This window comes from Sminthopsis crassicaudata, chromosome 4 (assembly GCF_048593235.1).
Source record: "Sminthopsis crassicaudata isolate SCR6 chromosome 4, ASM4859323v1, whole genome shotgun sequence".
Classification (NCBI taxonomy): domain Eukaryota; kingdom Metazoa; phylum Chordata; class Mammalia; order Dasyuromorphia; family Dasyuridae; genus Sminthopsis; species Sminthopsis crassicaudata.
In genome coordinates, this window is record NC_133620.1 from 241,763,193 (window position 1) to 241,786,638 (window position 23,446).

A 23,446-nucleotide genomic window follows, 5' to 3' on the forward strand; every position below is an offset into this window, starting at 1 on the left:
CTATTTATTTAGTGCTATACCAATCAGACTCCCAAGAAACTATTTTAATGACCTAGAAAAAATAACAACAAAATTCATATGGAAGAATAAAAGGTCGAGAATTGCAAGGGAACTAATGAAAAAAAAGTCAGAGGAAGGTGGTCTAAGTGTACCTGATTTAAAGCTATATTATAAAGCAACAGTCACCAAAACCATTTGGTATTGGCTAAGAAATAGACTAGTTGATCAGTGGCATAGGTTAAGTTCACAGGACAAGATAGTGAATAAAAATAGCAATCTAATCTTTGACAAACCCAAAGATCCCAAATTTTGGGATAAGAATTCATTATTTGACAAAAACTGCTGGGAAAACTGGAAATTAGTATGGCAGAAACTAGGCATGGACCCACATTTAACACCACATACTAAGATAAGATCAAAATGGGTTCAAGATTTAGGCATAAAGAACGAAATCATAAATAAATTGGAGGAACATGGGATGGTTTACCTCTCAGACTTGTGGAGGAGGAAGGAGTTTGTGTCCAAGGGAGAACTAGAGACCATTATTGATCACAAAATAGAACATTTTGATTACACCAAATTAAAAAGTTTCTGCACAAACAAAACTAATGCAAACAAGATTAGAAGGGAAGTAACAAATTGGGAAAAAATTTTTACAGTTAAAGGTTCTGATAAAGGCCTCATCTCCAAAATATACAGAGAATTGACTTTAATTTATAAGAAATCAAGCCATTCTCCAATTGATAAATGGTCAAAGGATATGAACAGACAATTTTCAGATGATGAAATTAAAACTATTTCCACTCATATGAAAGAGTGTTCCAAATCACTATTGATCAGAGAAATGCAAATTAAGACAACTCTGAGGTATCATTACACACCTGTCAGATTGGCTAAGATGACAGGAACAAATAACGATGAATGTTGGAGGGGCTGTGGGAAAACTGGGACACTGATGCATTGTTGGTGGAGTTGTGAAAGAATCCAACCATTCTGGAGAGCAATCTGGAATTATGCCCAAAAAGTTATCAAAATGTGCATACCCTTTGACCCAGCCACACTACTACTGGGCTTATACCCCAAGGAACTACTAAAGAAGGGAAAGGGACCTCTATGTGCCAAAATGTTTGTGGCAGCCCTTTTCATAGTGGCTAGAAGCTGGAAGATGAATGGATGTCCATCAATTGGAGAATGGTTGGGTAAACTATGGTATATGAATGTTATGGAATATTATTGTTCTATAAGAAATGACCAACAAGAGAAATACAGAGAGGCTTGGAGAGACTTACATCAACTGATGCTGAGTGAAACGAGCAGAACCAGAAGATCATTATACACTTCAACAATGATACTGTACGAGGATGTATGCTGATGGAAGTGGATTTCTTCAACATAGAGAAGAACCAATCCAATTCCAATTGATTAATGATGGACAGAACCGGCTACATCCAGAAAAGGAACACTGGGAAATGAATGTAAACTGTTATTTTTACCTTCTGAATCCAATTCTTCCTGTGCAACAAAAAATTCGGTTCTACACACATATATTGTATCTAAATTATACTGTAATATATTTAACATATATAAGACTGCTTGCCATCTGGGGGAGGGGGTTGGGGGAGGAAGGGAAAAAATCTGAATAGAAGTAAGGGCAAGGGATAATGTTGTAAAAAATTACCCATGCATATGTACTGTCAAAAAATGTTATAATTATAAAATAAAATAAAAAATTTAAAAAAAATTCTTTTTACAATTACTATTGCTAGACATATTTCCCCCAATTTATTCTGTCCTTTCATCCTATCCTTCCTCAAAAGTGTTTTGGTACTGACCACTCCCTCTTCATATAAACCCTTTCTTTTATCTCCCTCCTCCATTTCCATATCTCATTCTCCTATTTTCCTGCAGAATAAGAGAAATTTCTGTACCGCTTTTGAGTATGTATGTTATTTCCTCTTTGAGCCAATAGTCATGAAAGTAAGATTCACTTTCTCACCCTCTCCTCCTCCTCTTCCTTTCTATTGTAAAACTTTTTCTTACCTCTTTTTTATGGCAGGTACTAATTTTATTTTTTTAAGGAATTTTTTTTCTTCAGTTTTTTTGTGCTTCCTTTCCCAAGCTGTTTACTTTTTTTTTTCATAATTCTCTTGCATAACTCTTAATTCTTTTTTCTAATTTTTGTTCTACTTCTTTTATTTGATTTTTAAAATCTTTTTTGAAATTTTCCAAGAAGAATTTTTGGGTTTGAGACCAATTCATATTTCCCTTTGAAGCTTTGGTCATTATTTCATGGTGGGTAGTTTTTGATAACAATGATGAATTTAAAAATAAAAAACCTCATGAGATTAAATGGGTCAGTCTTGGGAACTGTTATTTGTTCTGATAATTCTTGATTTTGTGGGGAGTTAAAGAATGAGGTTTTTGTTGTTGTTGTTGTTGTTTTTTTTTTTTTTTTTTTTTTTTTTTTTTTTTTTTTTTTTAGGAGAGTAAAGAAGGTATCTATGCTTGAAGGAAAAGTAACCAAAAGTCAGAAGCTAATGAGAAAATGTTATAATTGGAAGAGGATTCTGGGAAAATGGAGTAGTAAGTTAGAAAATTCCAAGTTCTCCAGACTCCCCCTCCAAACAAAGCAAAAATTTACCTCAGAGCAAATGTAGACTGGTGAAAAACAAAAAAGAATTGGGGCAGAACAGGGGTTCTTCTGGGACAACCTGAGAAAACCAAAGAAAGACCCCATAATGGGGGTCTAGTTGTGCAATGTATAAACACTTTCAGATGAAATTCACAGAAACAGCAATCAGGAAGTCCTAGAACTATCAGGGTTTGGATGATCTTTAGCCAGAACCACAAGAACTTTTACTTCTTAAACAGCTTGGGAAGTTGGAGATCTAAGTCCAAGAAATCAGAAGGAAACTGCTGATGTGGAATGCAGTGCTGCAGAGAAGCACTGGTAAGAAGAAACCATCACATCTGGTGATTACAGAATCAGTAGAGTAGGGATTCTGCTGGCTGCAAGCATTTACAGGAGAGTAGAGCTTTTGCTTTGGTGTTTCAGATCAGATTAGAGAACTGAAGTGAATATATAGACACCATTTCCCTACCCCAGAATAAGAGGTGATTGTATTAATAGTTCCATTTAAAAAATAAACAGGAAATGAAGAACCCAACCCTAGAAATTTACAATGGGAATAGAAAAGACTAAGGTTCATCTTCAGAGGAGAATGAAGTTTAAAAAAAAAAAAAAAAAAAAAAAGCTTATTCTACCTCCAAAAGTAACATTAAATGGCTGACTTCCAAAAATAATTAATAGAAGAACTCAAAAAGACTTCAAAAATCAAATGGAGTTGTTACATTCAAGCTAGCTCCCTGGAGGCCTCAGGATCAGCCAGAGTCAGGATAAGTAAAGTCTTTGGTCTTTAGGGGAAGGATTGAAAGAAGCAGGCAAATTGCCAGGAGTTTTGCCAAAGATCTCTTCTTGATTCTGGAGTCCAGAATCTCTACTTTTCTCCTCCTCATGTTGCCAAGTGACTCTGGCTACTGTCACCTCAGCCTCCTCTTTAGCTTATCCTTATCACCAAACTTTGAGCCAGCAGCAAACAGTGAGAAGAACCATTTATCTAAACATCTGCTAATAGAGTCATTGTTTCACATCGAATAGGTAATTAGCCTTAAGTGCTCAGTTGTCTGATTCAAGTGTATCTTTTCATAGTTTCAGCCCTTTACATGGAATGATTAAGGAAAAACTAAAAAAACAGAAGGAAGAACTGTGCAAAACAACAAGATTATGTAAAAAAATGTTAATCAACTAAAAATGAGATATAGCATCTTAAAGAAGAAAATAATTCTTTGAAAATTATAATGGTGTATTCAGGTTATACTGTAACACATGTAAAATGTATGGGATTGCCTGTCGTCTAGGGGAGGGAGTAGAGGGAGGGAGGGAGGGGAAAATTTGGAAAAATGAATACAAGGGCTAATGTTATTAAAAAAAAATTATTCATGCATATGTACTGTCAAAAATTTTTTTATAATTATAAAATTAATTTTTAAAAAGAGAAGAAAATTATAATTGTGCAAGTGGAAGCCAGTGAAAGTATGAAAGACCAAAAAGTAATAAAACAAAACATGAAAAAATGAAAAAAATAGAAGGAAATGTAAAACATCTTATAAGAAAAACAATTGATGTGGAAGAGAGATCAAAAAGGGAAACACAAGAATAATTGAATTGCCTGAAAGCTATGATGAAAAAAGACCCTTGACACAATATTACAAGAAATAATCAAAAGAAAATTGTCTTGGAGTAATAAAACATGAGTGGAAAAGTAGAAATAGAAAACAAAGTTATGGTAGATGAATGTTATAGAATATTATTGTTCTATAAGAAACAATCAGCAAGATGATTTTAGAGAGGCCTGGGAAGTTACATGAATGGATACTAAGTGAAATGAGCAGAATCAGGAGATCATTGTACATGGCAACAATATTATTCAATGATCAATTCTGGACATGATTCTTTCCAACAATGATATAATTGAAGCCAGTTTCAATGATCTTGGGTTGAAATGAGATATCTATACCCAGAGATAGGACTGTGGAAACTAAGTGTAGATTACTGCATAACATTCTCACTTTTTTTGTTGTTGTTCACTTGCATTTTGTCTTATTTATTTTCTTTCCTTTTTAATCTGCTTTTTCTTGTGCAGTAAGAAATTGCATAAATGTTTACATATATTGGATTTAACATATATTTTAACATGTATAACATATGTTGGATTGCTTGCCATCTAGGGGAGGAGGTGGGGGGAAGGAAGGGGAAATTTGGAGCACAAGGCTATGCATGGGTCAATGTTGAAAAATTATCCATGCATGTTTTGAAAATAAAAAGCTTTAATTAAAAAAGAGAATCAAATAATATAAATAATATAAAAATTGTAAACCTTAAAATATTACATAAATGTACTGAATAATTTTATTTCGTTCTTTTATCTTTGATGAATTTTTTATTCCAACAAGTCTTAGTTAAATCACTGTCTTGTTTTTAGAATTTCATAATTAACTTCCTCTGGAATATCATGCAATTGGATAAAATATCTGGATTTCATAGTTGAATAAAAGTATGACACTCTAAAAAAAATTATTGTTCCATATTTTGAATCTTTCCTGATAGTCTTCTGAAAACATGACAATTTTTCTTTTAGGTCTTTTTTTAAATTTCTGTTTCTTTTTTATTTTGTATTTAAATATTTTAAAAATATTGTTCCATATTTTGAGTTTTCCCTGTTGTTATTCTGAGAACATGAGAATGTTTTTTTTCTCTTTTCCCATCTTTTTCTATTTTGTTTATTTCTTATTTTGTGTTTAAATATTAAAAAAAAAAGAAAATGTTAAAGTTGATTGCAGAAATTTAATTACATTATTTTAGAAATTATGTAGAAAAAGCAAGAGTAAAACTTTGGAATAATGGCACAAACAGGCAAAGGGAAATCCTATGTATCACCATCAAATCCTAGAGAGTTGCAACTCTTCTCTTTATTAATAAATGACCTGTGAAGGGTCTTAGAAAAAAAGAGGAAGCAGAGGAAAGCTAAGAAAGAGGTGGGAAAAGTCTGAGAGACATTCATTTCATGTAGATTTAATTCAACTTGGAATCTGAAGACATGGGTTCAAATATTGCCTTTGTTATTGGCTATTTTTCTCACCTTTGACAAATCACTAAACTCTCTTTGGGATTCTTGTTTGTGCTGTGAAATGAAGATGTACTAGATAGATAGTTTCTAAGATTTTCTAGTTATAAATCTGATTCTTAGATCTTTTGAATGGCTAAATGTGAGCAATTTTTCTATTTCAAAACATAGGGCTTAGCAAGAAAAGAACAGTGGATAATAATGACTGATATTTATCTAGCACTTTAACGTTTTCAATATAATTATATATATATATATATATATATATATATATTATATAGTATATAGATTATAGATAATAGATATAATATATACATATGTCTATATATCTATATCTAATATATATATATATACATATATATATATATATATATATATATATATATATATATATATAATATATAATATATTTTTCTCATTTGAGTCTCCAATAGCTATAAGATACAAGTATTAGGGTTATCCTCATTTTATAAAAGAAGAAATTGAAATTTGTTTGCTTGCCCATGGTTAACCAAGATGTATCTGATACAAATTTGAACCCAAGTTTTCCTGACTCTAAGTCCATTGCTTTTTCTAATGTCATATCTTGTACAAAAACATAAGAAAATAAAAACAATAAAACATTTCAATGTAATTCCTAAAGTAACAGCTGTTAATTGAAATACAATATTCATATTCTGAAATATATTTGTAATACAGAACTGTATCTTAATGGGACACAACAGAGAAAAGGAAGAAAAGCTTTCTGTTATTAAAAAATCTATTTCTAAAGGAATAATAATAACTTACATATATAGTACTCTATAGACATAATGCCATTTGAATATCTTCAGAATCCTGTAAAATAGGTAACACAGATGTATTCATTTTGCACATGAAAGAGCTCAGGGATTTTGAATGATGGTTATCCATGTAATAAATATGAAAGTTAGATTTCAATATATATTTGTGACTCGTATACTATATTCTATATGATGTACCATAGTCAAATAACTAGATTAAGTTTTTAATATTTAATAAAATTCAAATGGATGAGTTTTAGGGCTTTGAAATTCCAAATGAAATTATAGATATTCTGAATTATTTTGCAGAATAATTAATAGCACCCATGGGTGAGCTATCTAAATGTTTGTACCTCTTCCTCCCTTTGTTATGATTTAAGATAAGTAATAAAAAGATAATAATAAAAAATAAACATTAAAATATTTTTTAAAAACCCTAAAACTGCTCATATTTTAAATGCATTTTCCTTTTACTTAACAGGTTAACAAAGGAATCTATGTATTACTACATTACAAATTTGTTTTATTTAATATTTTGATAATTATTTCAACATATTTAGCTTTTTCATAATTCTATGTGTTTTTATTTCATGTATTTAAAAACATTATTCTGAAAGGGACTATCAAAAGAGTCTATAATACAAAAGATATAATGAACTCCTGCTCTTAGGTGAAACAGAAATATGCCTAATCTCTTTTTCATTTGACAATACTGAATCAATCAGAGTCAGTAAACTGGTTCCAAGTCAGTTTTTTTAGCAATCTTTATGAAGCATATCTTAAAATATTTGCCATATTCTTTCTTTTTCACAAATTCAACTTGAACTTTTCCATTCTAGTTTAATTAAGGTGGTATTTTCCTTCCTTAAAAGAACTGTTTTAGTTATTTCCTAAGGTGCTCCTTTAACATTCATTTACCCCTTGCCTGCCTCACTATAAATAGTTCAGTATTATATGCCTGCCAAAAAAAAATGCAGACAAGCACAGACTTGGTAAGTCAGTATATTTTCTCAAGCCTTGCAGGGATTTCAAGCCTACAGTGTATTCTTTTATGTATTCTTTTACTTATTCATCCATATTTTCCCTTATATTTGCAAAATGAACATTGAACATTTTCAGACAGACCAATGTGTGTGTTGTCAAAATTCTAACACTAGTATCACACAAACCTCAGCAATTTTTACCAAAAAACCAAAACAAACCAAAACAAAAAAAACAAAACAAAACAAAACAAAAAAACCCAAGAAAACAAAAACACTTTGAATAGCCCCTAGCAGACAAAAATCATGAGAACCTTTATCAAAATAATGCTTTTAAATTCATAAAACAAAGTACATAGATTAGGCAAGACAAAGCAAGAAGCATTAATAAGCACTTACTATGTGCCAGGTAATGTATTGAATGCTGGGGATCCAAATACTGCCTGAAAGAAAGACAGCTCCTGTCCTGGAATGGGCATGTCATCGAGATGGGAGAAGACAATTCTCAAAAGAAAAAACCCGTCATAGTAGGGAGAAAGTCAGCAATATAGTAAAGAGATTGGCATTTGGCTGGCCTTGGCCCCTTTACAAAATAGAAATTCTAAGAGAAATTCATCAATGAGAAAAGAAAAAAAAAAAAAAGCATGTTAAATTGGTAAAAACTTGCTGCTTTCAAGAAATACATTATTTTTTCAAACTTATGAACCTATCTGAGATATAAGAATGTTTTAAAAATAAAAAATGTAAAAGTTCTTTAATCTTTGAAAATTGATACTATGCAAATTCAAAATAACTACTAACGTAATTAATATAAGGTAAAACTGTATTGTTCAAACCAAGTCTTTTGAGTTACAAACAGCTGTTTGATCAACATTTGCTTATAATGCTGATCTTAATGATAGTCCTCTATCAGCTCTACTGGTTAATATCTACCAGGCACTAAAAGAATGCCAGTTGTGGTGAAAAGATTTTTTTTCATTTACTTCCTGAAATCAGACTCAGCTTTCATTGTCCCATAAGGAGTAAGGCTTACCCTATCACCATGAAAGCTATTTCTGCCTTTCTAAACACCCACTTAAACAGAGTTACATATTTCTATAAGGCATTTTTAGTTTCATTGGCTCCATCCTCTTTTTTGACTGATCTATACAGTGGAGCCATCATTTTAGATGAAGGGAGCTTGGTTGCCTGGTTATAGTGTGATTGGCTCAATTGTTCTTGCTAATAATAATGCATATTCCATTTTTCATTTCTTCAGCTGTGTTCTGTGGTTCATAGCAATCAAGTATATTTCTGGATTCTCACGGATAACAGTTTTTTGTTTTTTAAATCTCTTCAAGGGTATTACAGTACTATTCCAAAAGAAGAGTATTTAGGCAGAACACTCTATATTGAATGATAAAACCACAATTATGATTGAAAGTGTTTTTCAAATGTGAGTATTTGAAGAGATTGTTTCCTGTAAAATAGGGAAGTCTGTACTATTATAGCCCTCACTTACTGGATAAATGCTTTCATTGGTATCTATTGAAAATGAGTCACTCCACTTTAAGGAAAGGCTGCTGCCTAAATGATCTAAACTGACTGCTGAGACTATTATCTTTTCATCAATGGGGGAAAAACAAAACTTATGTGTTAAAATAGTTATCAAGATCCTTTTAAAAAAAAAAAAAAAGCAAGTTCATAGATCCTCCCCAGGTTAAGAGCCAATAACCCAGAAGGAAAAATTCTACTATATATTATTTAAATTGGCACATGTCAGTCATTCAACAAGCATTTATTAACTATTCACCAGGCACTGTAATCAACACAAAGGATTTTTCAAAGGCAAAACATGGGTCTTTGCTCTCAAGAAGCTCACATTGTAATGGGAGAGATTAAAAAGAAACAATTGTGTACATATAAGACAGTTACTGTGTAAATTGAAAGCAATCTCAGAGGGAAAACACTAGCAGTGGCATTTAAGGGAAGACATCAATGCAAGAATTTGAACTGAATCTTGAAGATAATCAAGGAAATTAGGAGATGGGGATGGGATAAGTGTGAGGATGGAACCTATGGGAGGAGAAAAAACATTCTAAGCAATGAAGATTATCATTGAAAAGCCATTGAAAAGTAGCAAAGAAATTGGAAACTCAAAGGCATCCAACAATTGGAGATGATTTAACTACTGGTATATGAATAGATGGAATACTATTGTGCTATAGGAAAAAATGAAGGGTAGAGTTCCAGGGAAATCTAGATACAGATAGTTCAGTGAGCACTAGATACAGAGTGCAGTGAGCAGAGCCAAGAGAACAATTTATACACTAACAACAGCATTATAAAAAGAAACAACTTTGAAAATTTTACCAACTCTAACATAGTGACTTAACAAAATTCATGATGAAACATGCTACCTATCTCTTTTCTGGAAAGAGAGATGATGGACTCAGAGTACAAATTTAGATATATTTTTGGGACATAGCCAATGTGGGAATTTATTTTGCTTGACTATACATGTTTTCAACAAGTTTTGTTTTTCTTTCTGAATGTTGGGAATGAAGGGTAGGCAGGAGAGAAAACAGATTTTCCTTGATTGAAAATAATAAAATTTAATTAAAACAAAAGTTCATGGAGTTGAGAGACAGAGTGTCACATGTAAGGAATAGCAAGTAGGCCAGTATGGCTGTTTCATGGAGTATATGGAGGAAAATAAAGTACATGACTAGAAAGGCAGGACAGTCAAGTTGGTTTAAAGTACCAAATAGAAAATTTTGTGTTTGATCCTGGATAGAATAGGGAAATAGGGGAGTTCATCTAATGAGGAAGTTGTGTTGGCTATACCAAGTTTTAGTTAGGTCATTTTGATAACTGAAGAGATAATAGACTGGATTAGGAGGAGGCTTGAATCAGAGAAAACAACAAGCTGAATATTAAAATAGCCTAGTTAGAAGACAGTGGGAGTATCTAGATGGTGTAGTGAATAGAATGTTCAGCCTGAAGTCAGGAAGACTCATCTTCCTGATTTCAATCTGACCTCAGACATTTACTAACTGTGTCATCCTTGGTAGGGTCCTTAATCCTGTTTGCCTCAGTTTTCTCCTTTGTAAAATGAGCTGGAGAAGGAAATGGCAAATTATTTAATTCATTTTGATGTCCTCCTTACAACTCCCCCCAATCTTCCAACCTTTTCTGGGTCTGTTCTCTGCACCAAATATGACACATCACATATTTCCTTAGTCAAATTCCTCCTTAAATATGCATTATTCTAATTGCCTCCCTCCAACAATAACTAAGTAATCCTAGATTTAAAAGGAGACTACATCTGGCACTTAACACTTGCTGGCTGTGTGACCCTGGGCAAGTCATTTAACTCCAATTGCCTTAGGGAAAAAAAAAAGAAAGAAAGAAAGAAAGAGAGAGAGACTATTCAGGCATATGCAGGAATAAATTTTTTTTTTTTAACTTTGCCACCATAGATCCACCCTTGACATTTACTCATGCTGGAACATTCATTGTCATCTATTACCTTCTCTGTCTGGAACATCTATGATATTGGCCTCTTTCTCTCATTGGTGAATTATATCTGGAATTCCACCTCCGTTTTGAGGAGAGATCCAATTCATCATGATTCATTTCATTCCCCAATTTATTTCCGATTTTCTATACTTCAACTCCTCCTTTCTTCCATGAATATAGTTCCTTCCTTCCCCCTTCCTCTCACCTTTTCAACTCCCTTTTGTGTATTGTCTTCCTCCATTAAAATGTAAGCTATTTGAAGGAAGGCACTGTCATTTTTTTTCTTGTATTTATATTTCATCACTTAGCACAGGCTTGGCATATGGTAAATTCTTAATAAATGCTTGTTACTTTGTTAGAATCCAATACCAAAGTGAAGTCACTGGGGGGAAATGATAACTGGGAAGGAATGTAGCTTATTTCCCTTTGATATAATATAGCTTCTATGGGAGACAGCAATAATTTTAAGCCTTGACCTTAAGGGGCTTCTATTCTAACAATAAGTCAGTGATTCTAAATCTTCTGACTTTGGAATCTATGATCCTGAAGCCCTCTGATCTAAGAATTTTTTTTTTCACATTTTTCACAAAATTTTTTTTGTACTGTGAATAATTATAAAAGTCCTCTGGCCTAGGAATATAATAATATTTTCCCTTAGACTTTAGGGAAGATATATATAAGTGATCCTGAAACTATTGTTCTAACAATCTGTCTGTCAATGATTTTAAGTCTTCTGGCCTTAGAGCAGTCCTACAAACATTACTTGTCTGTTGGTCAGTGATAACCAAATTCTTGAGACTACTGCTTGGTTCTACCCCAATAAAATTAGTATATCTATAACATGAAGAACTAGATAAATGTGTCTCCTTGCTAAATCTTCTGGACTTGAGCCTACTTTAATTGGCATTACAATTACAATAAACTTAGCCCCTTGATTTTGGAATGGATTAATAATTTAATTAACTGCAAATTCTTTTGAAACACTTTGCCACACTGGTCTGTGACCCCAACCTTTTGGGGTCCCTTCTCAACCTCAACATGATGGACTCAATTATTCTTCCTATATCACTTGACTATATGAAGTAACATGGTAGAAAGAGAGAGCACCAGGAGACCTGAGTTTTATTCCTAAGTATATGTTCCTAAGTTCCTAAGAACATGATTTTGGACAAGTTCTTTTATGGTACTGTAGTTTAGTTGTATTACCTATAAAACTAGAAGATTTAGTCTAGATGACCTTGAAGATCCCATCTAGCACTAGAACTATAAACTTAAGTAGTTTATTAATTGTGTAACCATTTAACACCCCTGGATTTCAGTTTTCATATCTATTAAAAGAAGGGGATGCATCAATTGGAGAATGTCTGAATAAATTGTGGTATATGAATGTTATGGAATATAATTGTTCTGTAAGAAATGACCAGCAGGATGATTTCAGAAAGGCCTGGAGAGACTTACATGAACTGATGCTGAGTGAAATGAGCAGAACCAGGAGATCATTATACACTTCAACAACAATATTATATGAGGATGTATTCTGATGGAAGTGGATACCTTCAACAAAGAGAAGATCTAACTCAGATCCAATTGATCAATGATGGACAGAATCAGCTACACCCAGAAAAGGAACACTGGGAAATGAGTGTAAACTGTTTGCATTTTTGTTTTTCTTCCCAGGTTATTTTTACCTTTTGAATCCAATTCTTCCTTTGCAACAACAACAAAAAAATTCGGTTCTGCACACATATATTGTATCTAGGATATACTATAACATATTTAATATGTATGGGAATGTCTGACATCTAGGGGAGGGAGTGGAGGGAAGGAGGGGAAAATTTGGAACAGAAGGGAGTGCAAAGGATAATGTTGTTAAAAATTACCCATGTATATGTAATGTCAAAAAATGTTATAATTATAAAATTAGTAAATAAAAAAAAATTTTTTAAAAGGAGGATGGACTAAATAGCTCCTAAGTTTCATTCCAACTCTGACAGTCTATTGGCCTTTAAAAAAGGCTCTACTTAGAAGATTTCCAACCCCCCCAAAAAAAACCCTAAAACCTGGAAATCTTATTATGAACTCATGCAAAGTAAAATGAGAAGAACCAGGAGAACATTGTACAAAGTAACAGCAACATTGTGTGGTGACCAACTATGACTCACTTAGCTCTTCTCAGTGGAACAATAATCCAAAATAATTCCAAAAGATCCATGTTGGGAAATGCTATCCATATCTACAGAAAGAACTGATGGACTCTGAATCTAGCTCAAAGTATACTATTTTCACTTTAGTTTTTTCATAGTTTTCTCCTTTTGATTTATTTCTTCTTTCACAACTGTGAATAATATGGAAATATTACACGTATGTAATCTATATCAAATTGTTTACTGTTTTAGGAAGAGAGGAGAAGAGGACAGAGAGAAAAAAATTTGGAACACAAAATTTTGTAAAAAACAAATATTAAAATTGTTTTACATATAACTGGAAAAAATAAAATATTATTTAAAAATAATTTTTCTCCATTCAAAAGTATACATATATGATACATCAAGGATAAAGCTGTTAATTAGCACAATCATTCTGGTAAACATTTGTAATTATGCTGACAAAGTGATCAAAATATCCATACCCAGAGATTTCAGTTGTAGGCTAGAAGGAGTCAAGAACAATACAATGAAAACAATTATTAAAATGCTAATTTATATAGTATATTAAGATTTGCAAAGCACTTTGAAGTGATTATCTCATTTTATCTTCATTATAAGCAGCTAGGTACCACAGTGCATAGACTGCCAAGCCTGGTATCAGGAAGATTCATCTTTTTTACTTCAAATCTGGCCTTGGATGCTAATTAGCTGTGTGATCCTGGGCAAATCATTTAACCTTAACCTAGATCAAACTGAGTGGCAAAAGCAGCAGCAATAGCAACAGCAGCAACAACAACAACTTTATAATAACCCTGGAAGGTAGAAGCTATTATTTTCATTTTTACCTATAAGAACAGTGAGGCAGATTTAACTAAGTCATTGTAAATTAAACGAATTGTAGTTACAACTAGGAGTAAGAAACTCATAAATGTTCTTCCTAGTTCTAGAATGATATTTGGCTAGTAGCCAACTCTATCTTGGTTGAACATTTATACATCCTGTTACCCCAACCATATATTTGATATATCCTGAATTCCTCAACCCATTTATTTTTTATGCAGTTTCAGTAAAACACATAAATAGCGTAAGGACAAAGCCCCCTGCATGAACTGTGGTATTCTCTGCTTACTTGCTATCCTTCAAAAGATTCTACTGTAGGGGGTCTCTTGTAAGTAAATCCTCTAATTAAACTGGGAGTATCACCCAGGCTTTGTGTTGTCTTTTCTCAGAATCTCTGCATCACAAGCAATAGAACATTTCAGTGTCCCAATCTGAAACTGTAATGCAGCTGGAACTGTACTGTGTTTGAGATTGAATTTCAACACAAAGCTTCCTGACTTCAAGCCTAGCACTCTATCTATAGTGCCACCTAGCTGCCTATAAAAATTTTAAAAAGAAAAAAAGAAAGTGGTTGGAGAATGATTAAGTATATTGTGGTACAGGAATACAATGGAATGTTACTATATTATAAGAAATGATTAATATGAAGTACACAGAGAACCCTGGGAAGAGATAATAACAGCAATAATAATAATATAATACTTTGTTGATCAGTCCTTTCAGTCATATCTGACTCTATGATGATATTTGGAAATTTTTTGGTAAAGACTGCAGATATGAATATTGTTTTCAAATGTATCTCTCATTTGTTGCATATAAACTGATAAAAACTAACACAAGAAGAACCAGGAAAATAATATTCATGTCTGCAATAACGAAAAGTGAAGCAATAATCAAAAATGAAATTGTATGTGACATAATTATAATGACTATACTTGTTTCTTCCTCCCCCCTTTCACCCATGCAAACAAAAAAGACAGGAAGGTACACTTTTTTTCCCTTCACTGCAATATTGTGGAACTTTGTTGTTGTTATTCAGTTATTAAATTATATCTCTTCAGATCCTATTAAAGGTTTTCTTGGCAAAGATACTAGAATGGCTTGCCATTTCTTTCTCCAGTACATTTTAAAGGAATTGAGGCAAACAAAGTTAAATGGTCACACAGCTAATAAGTGTCTGAGTCCAGATTTAAATTTAGAAAGATGAATATTCCCAACTTCAGACTGGGCAGTCTATTTATTGCATCATCTAACTGTCACTTATGGGACTGCTGATGTGAAACTGTGTTAGACACAGGGCAAGATAGTGAATAAAAATAGCAATCTAATCTTTGACAAACCCAAAGATCCCAAATTTTGGGATAAGAATTCATTATTTGACAAAAACTGCTGGGAAAACTGGAAATTAGTATGGCAGAAACTAGGCATGGACCCACATTTAACACCACATACTAAGATAAGATCAAAATGGGTCCAAGATTTAGGCATAAAGAACGAAATCATAAATAAATTGGAGGAACATGGGATGGTTTACCTCTCAGACTTGTGGAGGAGGAAGGAGTTTGTGTCCAAGGGAGAACTAGAGACCATTATTGATCACAAAATAGAACATTTTGATTACACCAAATTAAAAAGTTTCTGCACAAACAAAACTAATGCAAACAAGATTAGAAGGGAAGTAACAAATTGGGAAAAAATTTTTACAGTTAAAGGTTCTGATAAAGGCCTCATCTCCAAAATATACAGAGAATTGACTTTAATTTATAAGAAATCAAGCCATTCTCCAATTGATAAATGGTCAAAGGATATGAACAGACAATTTTCAGATGATGAAATTAAAACTATTTCCACTCATATGAAAGAGTGTTCCAAATCACTATTGATCAGAGAAATGCAAATTAAGACAACTCTGAGGTATCATTACACACCTGTCAGATTGGCTAAGATGACAGGAACAAATAACGATGAATGTTGGAGGGGCTGTGGGAAAACTGGGACACTGATGCATTGTTGGTGGAGTTGTGAAAGAATCCAACCATTCTGGAGAGCAATCTGGAATTATGCCCAAAAAGTTATCAAAATGTGCATACCCTTTGACCCAGCCACACTACTACTGGGCTTATACCCCAAGGAACTACTAAAGAAGGGAAAGGGACCTCTATGTGCCAAAATGTTTGTGGCAGCCCTTTTCATAGTGGCTAGAAGCTGGAAGATGAATGGATGTCCATCAATTGGAGAATGGTTGGGTAAACTATGGTATATGAATGTTATGGAATATTATTGTTCTATAAGAAATGACCAACAAGAGAAATACAGAGAGGCTTGGAGAGACTTACACCAACTGATGCTGAGTGAAACGAGCAGAACCAGAAGATCATTATACACTTCAACAATGATACTGTACGAGGATGTATGCTGATGGAAGTGGATTTCTTCAACATAGAGAAGAGCTAATCCAATCCCAATTGATTAATGGTGGACAGAATCAGCTACATCCAGAAAAAGAACACTGGGAAATAAGTGTAAACTGTTATTTTTACCTTCTGAATTCAATTCTTCCTGTGCAACAAAAAATTCGGTTCTACACACATATATTGTATCTAGAATATACTGTAATATATTTAACATGTATAAGACTGCCTGCCATCTGGGGGAGGGGGTTGGGGGAGGAAGGGAAAAAAATCTGAATAGAAGTAAGGGCAAGGGATAATGTTGTAAAAAATTACCCATGCATATGTACTGTCAAAAAAAGTTATAATTATAAAATAAAATAAAAATTAAAAAAAAAATTTGAACTCACAAAAAAAAAAAAAAAAAAAAGAAACTGTGTTAGATACTACCAAGCTCAGCTGATTAATTGATTAGGTGAACTGCTTTCTAGGTGGAGGAGCACAGAAGTGAGAGTAATAAACATGTTAGAAAGTGCAGGTGATATAAAAACAGTATATATATTAGAACTACCCCCGTGTTTGTGTGTGTGTATGTGTGTGTGTGTGCATGTGTGTTTGTGTGTGTGTGTGTGTTTAGCTATCTATACATGTCAACTCAGTATCTCAAATCTGGGCCCATAGATCTGAAGACTACTCTATTTAGTCAGCTATTTGAACAGATGTTTTGGAGATCAATGAATGGAAAGACAGCATTCGAACTGAATGTTTTGCCCTTGATCTTCTAGGGAAGTAATCTAATGGAAACAGAGCAATCAGATCCATTTGGTTTTTAACAATCCAGCATAGCTGAGTCTAGAGAAGCATGTCAGAATTCTCATCTACACAGTTAACACTGAAAAGGATGGTTTCATTCTGCTTCTCTGTCTCTATTTTTTTCTTTCATCTCTGTCCCTTTTGCTCTGTGTCTATCCCTTTTCCTCTGTCACTTTCTAATTATCTGGCATTTTTAAAAATTACTCTCTCTTTTTTTCTGTTACAAAGTAGCACAAACAGCATCTATGGAATAATACTAAGTGATTTGGAACTTGGTTAATTCTGATCAATTTTGTTGTTGCCTCATGGAATTTTTAATCTGATTGGTATATAAGAAAAATAGACATAAATTAGATACTAAAATTGAATAGATTAGATATCATTCTATCTTGCTTCCTTCCTCTATTTTCTACCTCCCTACTGTTGTACCACTATTTCTTTTAATTGTTCTGCCTCAGTTTTCTTGAATTATTTCACTTCAGTTACTTGAATTGTTTTGCCTCAGTCCCCCTGGTTGCAACCCTCCTTCCTGACCATTAGAACTGATATAAATTAGGACAAAGAAAACTAGCCCTGACCATTCCATTCCATAGAGCCACAAATTGTAGATAGGTTATTTAGACATTGGTAAGCATATCTCCTATTTCAGATTCAGTGGCTCCTAACCATTCCCTCTTATCAGAACTTATGGTTCTTACCCCCAACTTGTCAGAACCAAATTTATGGTCCATTCCTGAAAAGTTCCTGCTCATCAGTGCTCTCTGATTTCTGCCTTTGTTTATCTTATTGCTAAAGTCCTATAAAAATCCCTGGAATTATTCATGCACTGCTGGATACCTTGAGACTTATTCAGTCTTCGGAGCAACATGGCTTGTGCTTTGCCCCTAGTACAATTTCCCCCTCTCAAATAAAATATTATAAACTCTGTAATCTCCATCTTGCCTCAGTTTCTCCAGCATTACATTTTGGAGGCCCCAGTGAGATATGAAGTATGAGAGCAGGTTCAGAGATTAGAGACCTTCAGGTGTCTGCCTCGAACCTTAGGGTGGCTGAAATCTGGGCTCCTTGTTGGAGAGACTCGCCCTCTGGATTATTCCAGAGTTTCCACTGAGAGAGTAGTTTTCAGTCATGGCAAGGCTCATTGTGGATACTTTCACCTGACTATAGGAGAGTCTGTTTCAAAATCATTGCAGGGTAAGTGGTTTTCTTTCTGTTCTGTTCTATTTTGCTAGCAGTTCTGTTTGTTTTGTTTGTTGTTAGTTTGTTCTGTTTTGCTAGCACCTTTAGGTCCCCAGATGATAGGTTGATGAATCAATAATCTGGGAGGTATTCAGTGAGACACCACTGGAGTGCCATCTGTTCTGGGTGTCTGTTAAGATACATGTATGGTCTGAATATGTCTTTGGACAATAAATCTCAGTGTATTTTTTAAGCATCATTTGGTTCTGGGTGCCTTTGAGCACAAGTTTGGGTTCTGGGAATTTTTTATATGTTAAATGCCATTGTGTGATCAGTGCCTTGTGCTCTGTGTGATCAGTTCGTCTGTTTTGTTAATTAAAGAGCTTTGTTAAGTTTTAAGAAAAATAGTTTAAAAATTTGGCAATTGGTCATTTCAATGTTGCAAATGTGTTTAGCATAAAAAAAATTGCTTGTGGTTTTTAATTTCTTAACCTATTTGCACTAATTTGAAAGTAAAAGGAACAGAAAAGCTTAGCTATCTTTAAAACTCTGGCAGAAAAGCCTGTTGGTAGAGACAAAAGGATAAGGGCAATTAAACCTTATCTGATTCAAGTTCTGCCAGGGAACATAAGAGAGAGAGAACAAAAGTTGATGCTAACCCTGAGAGCCAGTTAAAATGTGTGTGTGTGTGTGTATGTGTGTGTGTGTAACTAAGTGGTAATTCAGTTCGTCTGCAACATTTGATTAGGAATTTTAGGAAATTTACTTAAGTGGGAAAAAGCCATATCCTTTTAGGCTTATTGATCTATTGAATATTTGGGAACTTACTTTTTAAAGCAGTACTATAAATCTGAAATTGTAGATAATTTTACTGTCATCTTGTGCATGCTATTCTGAGTAAAAGATCTTAGTGATATATTTAAATACTGAATCTTTACTACTAAGAAGAAAAAGAAAACTTTTGTAAACTGTATTTAATTTGATTCAGTTAAATAATAGCTTGTTAAAGCAAAGCTCTGATAACTTGCTTGAAGAGGCATGACCCTAATTAAATAAAGTATGTTACCTTCTGAAACATATTAGGTAATTTGTAAACATTATAAATTATGCTTTAAATTTTGTCAGCTTTGCTGAACATGTGTGTGAGTTTTGTGGAGTTATTTAGCTATTCACTATATTGTTAATCTTAAAAGTTTTGAAAGGAAAGGAGAAAGAAAGTGATTTAAGAAAGATTCATTTGTAGGAACAATTGAAGGTTTGAATGATTTCAGAAAGGAAGAGAGACAATATTAGGAAGAAAATTGGAGAGAGGGAGTATTAAGAAGGGAAAAGCATGTAGCAAAGGGAAAGAGAAAAGTTAAGTAGAAAAAGAAGAAAAGAGGAAGGTCTTTTAAATGGAAGAAACTTTCTATTGGAAGAAGAAAATAAACTGGCTGGCTAAATCCTGAGAAAAATTTGACACCCTAAAAGTTAATTATAAAGAAAAGTTGAATGCAAAGGAGAAACAGGAAAGAATCTTTTGGCTTCAAAAGTGAAAATTTAACTCACCTTCCCACTGCTTTCTGCTTGCTTCTTTGGAAATGGAGATAAGCTCCCTATCTGCTGCAAAGAGTATTTTTGTGATTTAAAGGGATAGCCAACTTTTACTGTAGTAACTTAATTGACTGAATGTTTGTTTCTTTAGATACATAATGGTCTCTTTGTTTAAGGAATATGGTCATAAATGTGTTCTATAATTTGGTAGGGTTATTTACACAAGTTTAATTGATATTTTAAAAGAAGATTTTAGATTCTTTTATGTGGGAATAGGATATTCTGTGTAAGTTTTAATTGATTGTATTGAGTCATCTTAAAGTTGTACCATTAAAGGGACTCTGAGAATGATTTTTGCCTTTGTCCCTTTGAAAATATTTTTGTTATGGACAATATGCAATTTAGAATTTTTCTATGTATTAGGTATTTTAAAAGCAAAATGATCTGTATAATGTTGAATTTAGAACCATCTACTTGTATAGAAAAGATAAACTGTGAATTTTCTGGGACAAATCTCTTACTGTTATCAATATAAGGTCTTGGTAACTACCTTTAGGATTCATCTGAAGCTTTGGTTAATGGGACTTGTTATTGGAGGTAAAATTTCTTGGGCCTGTAGTTAATATTATTTGGGAGTTTAAAAACTCCACATTCTGAAAGTTACTGGGATAATTACTTGGGATAAAACTGAGTTAAGGCAATTTATTCTGTGACTTATATGTGCTGAAGACTCAGTTTTGACTGCTAATGCCCCTGCTTTTTTCCTCCTGTGACTGATTTCTATGATCAAAATGAATGGTCAATAGAAACCATTAATGCAATTCAATTATGTCATACTTTGTTGTTTCCAAACTGATTATATGTAATTATTATATCCTAAATACTTAGGCAAATGAATATTTATCCTGGTCATCTATCTGTTACCGGATATTTGTGTCTGTAGATATTCAGGTTTTTAAAAGTTTCTAAATAATGAGAGGACAATTAGCATAGTTGTCTGTGAGACCTAACTGCTATTTATTGAGACTATAGCTGAGAACCGTTTGTCTGTCCTGTGACACAAGCATGTTTCCTTTCATGGGAAACTGCTGGCTAGTCTATACTGGCCTCTCCTCTTTTTGTAGCAGTCTTTGTGAATCAGTCTTTCTATCTCAGACTGCCCTAGCCTTTATTTGTTAGATTTGGTTTTTATTCTAGATTTTGGTCAAATTACAACTATATTGACTTGCTTCTGGAACCTGGATCAGCCCATTGAATGCTTTCAGTACAACACAACACCCCCCTCCTCTTCTTGAAATAGTCAGCTCTTTGCCCATTCTCAGCAGGAAGCAGCTCTAGAGTGGACTTTGGGCCTCATTGATTTGGGGGGAACTGAAAGAGTTGATGAATGACTGTTAAATTCTGACTGAGTCCTCTATTACTGTGTGTTTAGGATTTGGGATGGAACTATTGGGTTTGAGTAACTTGCTATTAAGGATGTTTATAGTTTGTATCTGCATTATCTACTTAATCACAATGTTCCCTTCAGAACATGCAATTTTTTGAGGGATCTTTAGATAAGTTCCTGAATTAAAACCCATACTGTACTAGTCTGGTATGTATAGGAACAAAAATCCCCCTTAGATGATTCTTGTGATAACAGAAAAGCAGAGGATATGAGATAGAAACCAGGAAAGCTGGTGGATTTTTCCCAAAATTACCTGAAAGTAACCTCTAGCACTTCTGTCCCACACCTGTCTTTGTGTCCCTTATCATTGAATCCCTTCCAGATGCCCTTTTTTGTTTTTACTCCTTGCTTGATTTATTATTTAAACCTTAACTGGAGTGTGATTGCTGGTTATGTTTTAACTTTGAAACCCATTATTGGCCTGGCAGATTCAGTTTCTGGGACTATTTTCTGATTACTTGTTTGTTAGGAACAATCAGAAATCACTCTTGGAAATCTCCATGGTACAGGCACCTTGTGACTGACAGTCTCTCTGATCTGTTTCTCCAGTCCTTAATTAGTAACCTTAATTAGTTCCTTAATTAGTATTTCAGCATTCTCAAAGGACATTGCAGTTTTATATCAGACCTCTGAGTTTATGGTTTGTCTGCCTTGATGGTCTAAGTGTGCATACTCTGATACTCTACTCGGAAATCTGGATTCTTCTGTAGCAGTGTTCCCTAGCCTGTCTGTTCTTCTGGACAGGGACAGGTGGAGCAATTCCAGGCTTCCCTCTTATCCCTTGGAATCTTTGACAGCTGTGTAGTGCCCCTCCTAGGATGGGCTAGCACAAACTGCCTTGAGCACTGCTGCTGCTGCTCTATAAGCAGAGGCTGAATTAAGTACACAAATGACTACAGACCACCTAACTCACAGTGAACTGTCTATCTCAAACTGAATTCCCTGGCTGAGATGGTGCTTCAGAAGTGCAGAGAACTTGACATGCTTTCAATAAGGAGTCTTTGTACTGCTGTTAAATTTGGGGTTAATGGGGAGAGAGTTACCCTTGCCATAGGGCTTTTTATCTTTTCTAATTTTATTTTGGTTTATTTGCTTCACATAGGGTTGGTCAAAATTATAATGCTAAGACCTCCCAGGTATGTGGGGGAAGGTGATTCAATGATGTGAATATTCAGAAAAGAGAGTGTGGAATGTTATGCCATAGTTTCCTTTAATTGTTCTGCCTCAGTTTCTTTGAATTATTATGCTTCAGTTCCTTGAATTGTTCTGCCTCAATTCCCCTGGTTGCAACCCCCCCTTCCTGACCATTAGAACTGATATAAATTAGGACAGAGATAACTAGCCCTGACCATTAGCATCCCATAGAGCCATAAATTGTAGATAGGTTATTTAGAGACAGGTAAGCATCTCTCCTATCTGAGACACAGTGGTTCCTATCCTCTCCCTCTTATCAGACTTTATGGTCCTTACCCCCAACCTGTCAGACCTGAATTTATGGTGCTTTCCTGAAAAGTTCTCACTCACCAGTGCTTTCCACTTTCTGCTTTTGTTTACCTTATAACTAAAGTCCTATTAAAAAAAAACAAAACAAAACTGGAATTCTTCACTAACTGTTGGATACTTTGAGACTTATTCAGCCCATGGATCCTGTTTTACCCCCAGCACAATCTGTCCCTCTCAAACAAAATTTTTAAAACTCTCTAATCTCTAGCTTGCCTCAGTTTCTCCAGCACTACTCTTTTACTATTTTTTCAGAAAAATCAAGTCAATCACCTTGTCCTTTCCTCTAAAAAAAGCAAACTAAGCAGTCATTTGCCTTATCAATCTATTTACTATCACTGTGACTTTCTGATCAAAAAGTTTTTCATTATTACTGTTTCTATATGAGGTCTTCTCTATTGAAATGTAAGCTCTGTGGGACCAGGAAATACTTTCCTTTGTACTTACATCACAAGCACTTCTTATTCAATAAACACCTGATAAATGTTTTCATTTATTTAATCAATTAATATTTATTAAATGATTACTATGTTTCCGAAACTGTACCAAACTTTGGAGATTTAGAGAAAAGTTTAAAAATAGTATTTTCTCTTAATGAGTTCATGTTTATTCATTCATAACAAATAAATATTTACAGAAATACAGGAAAC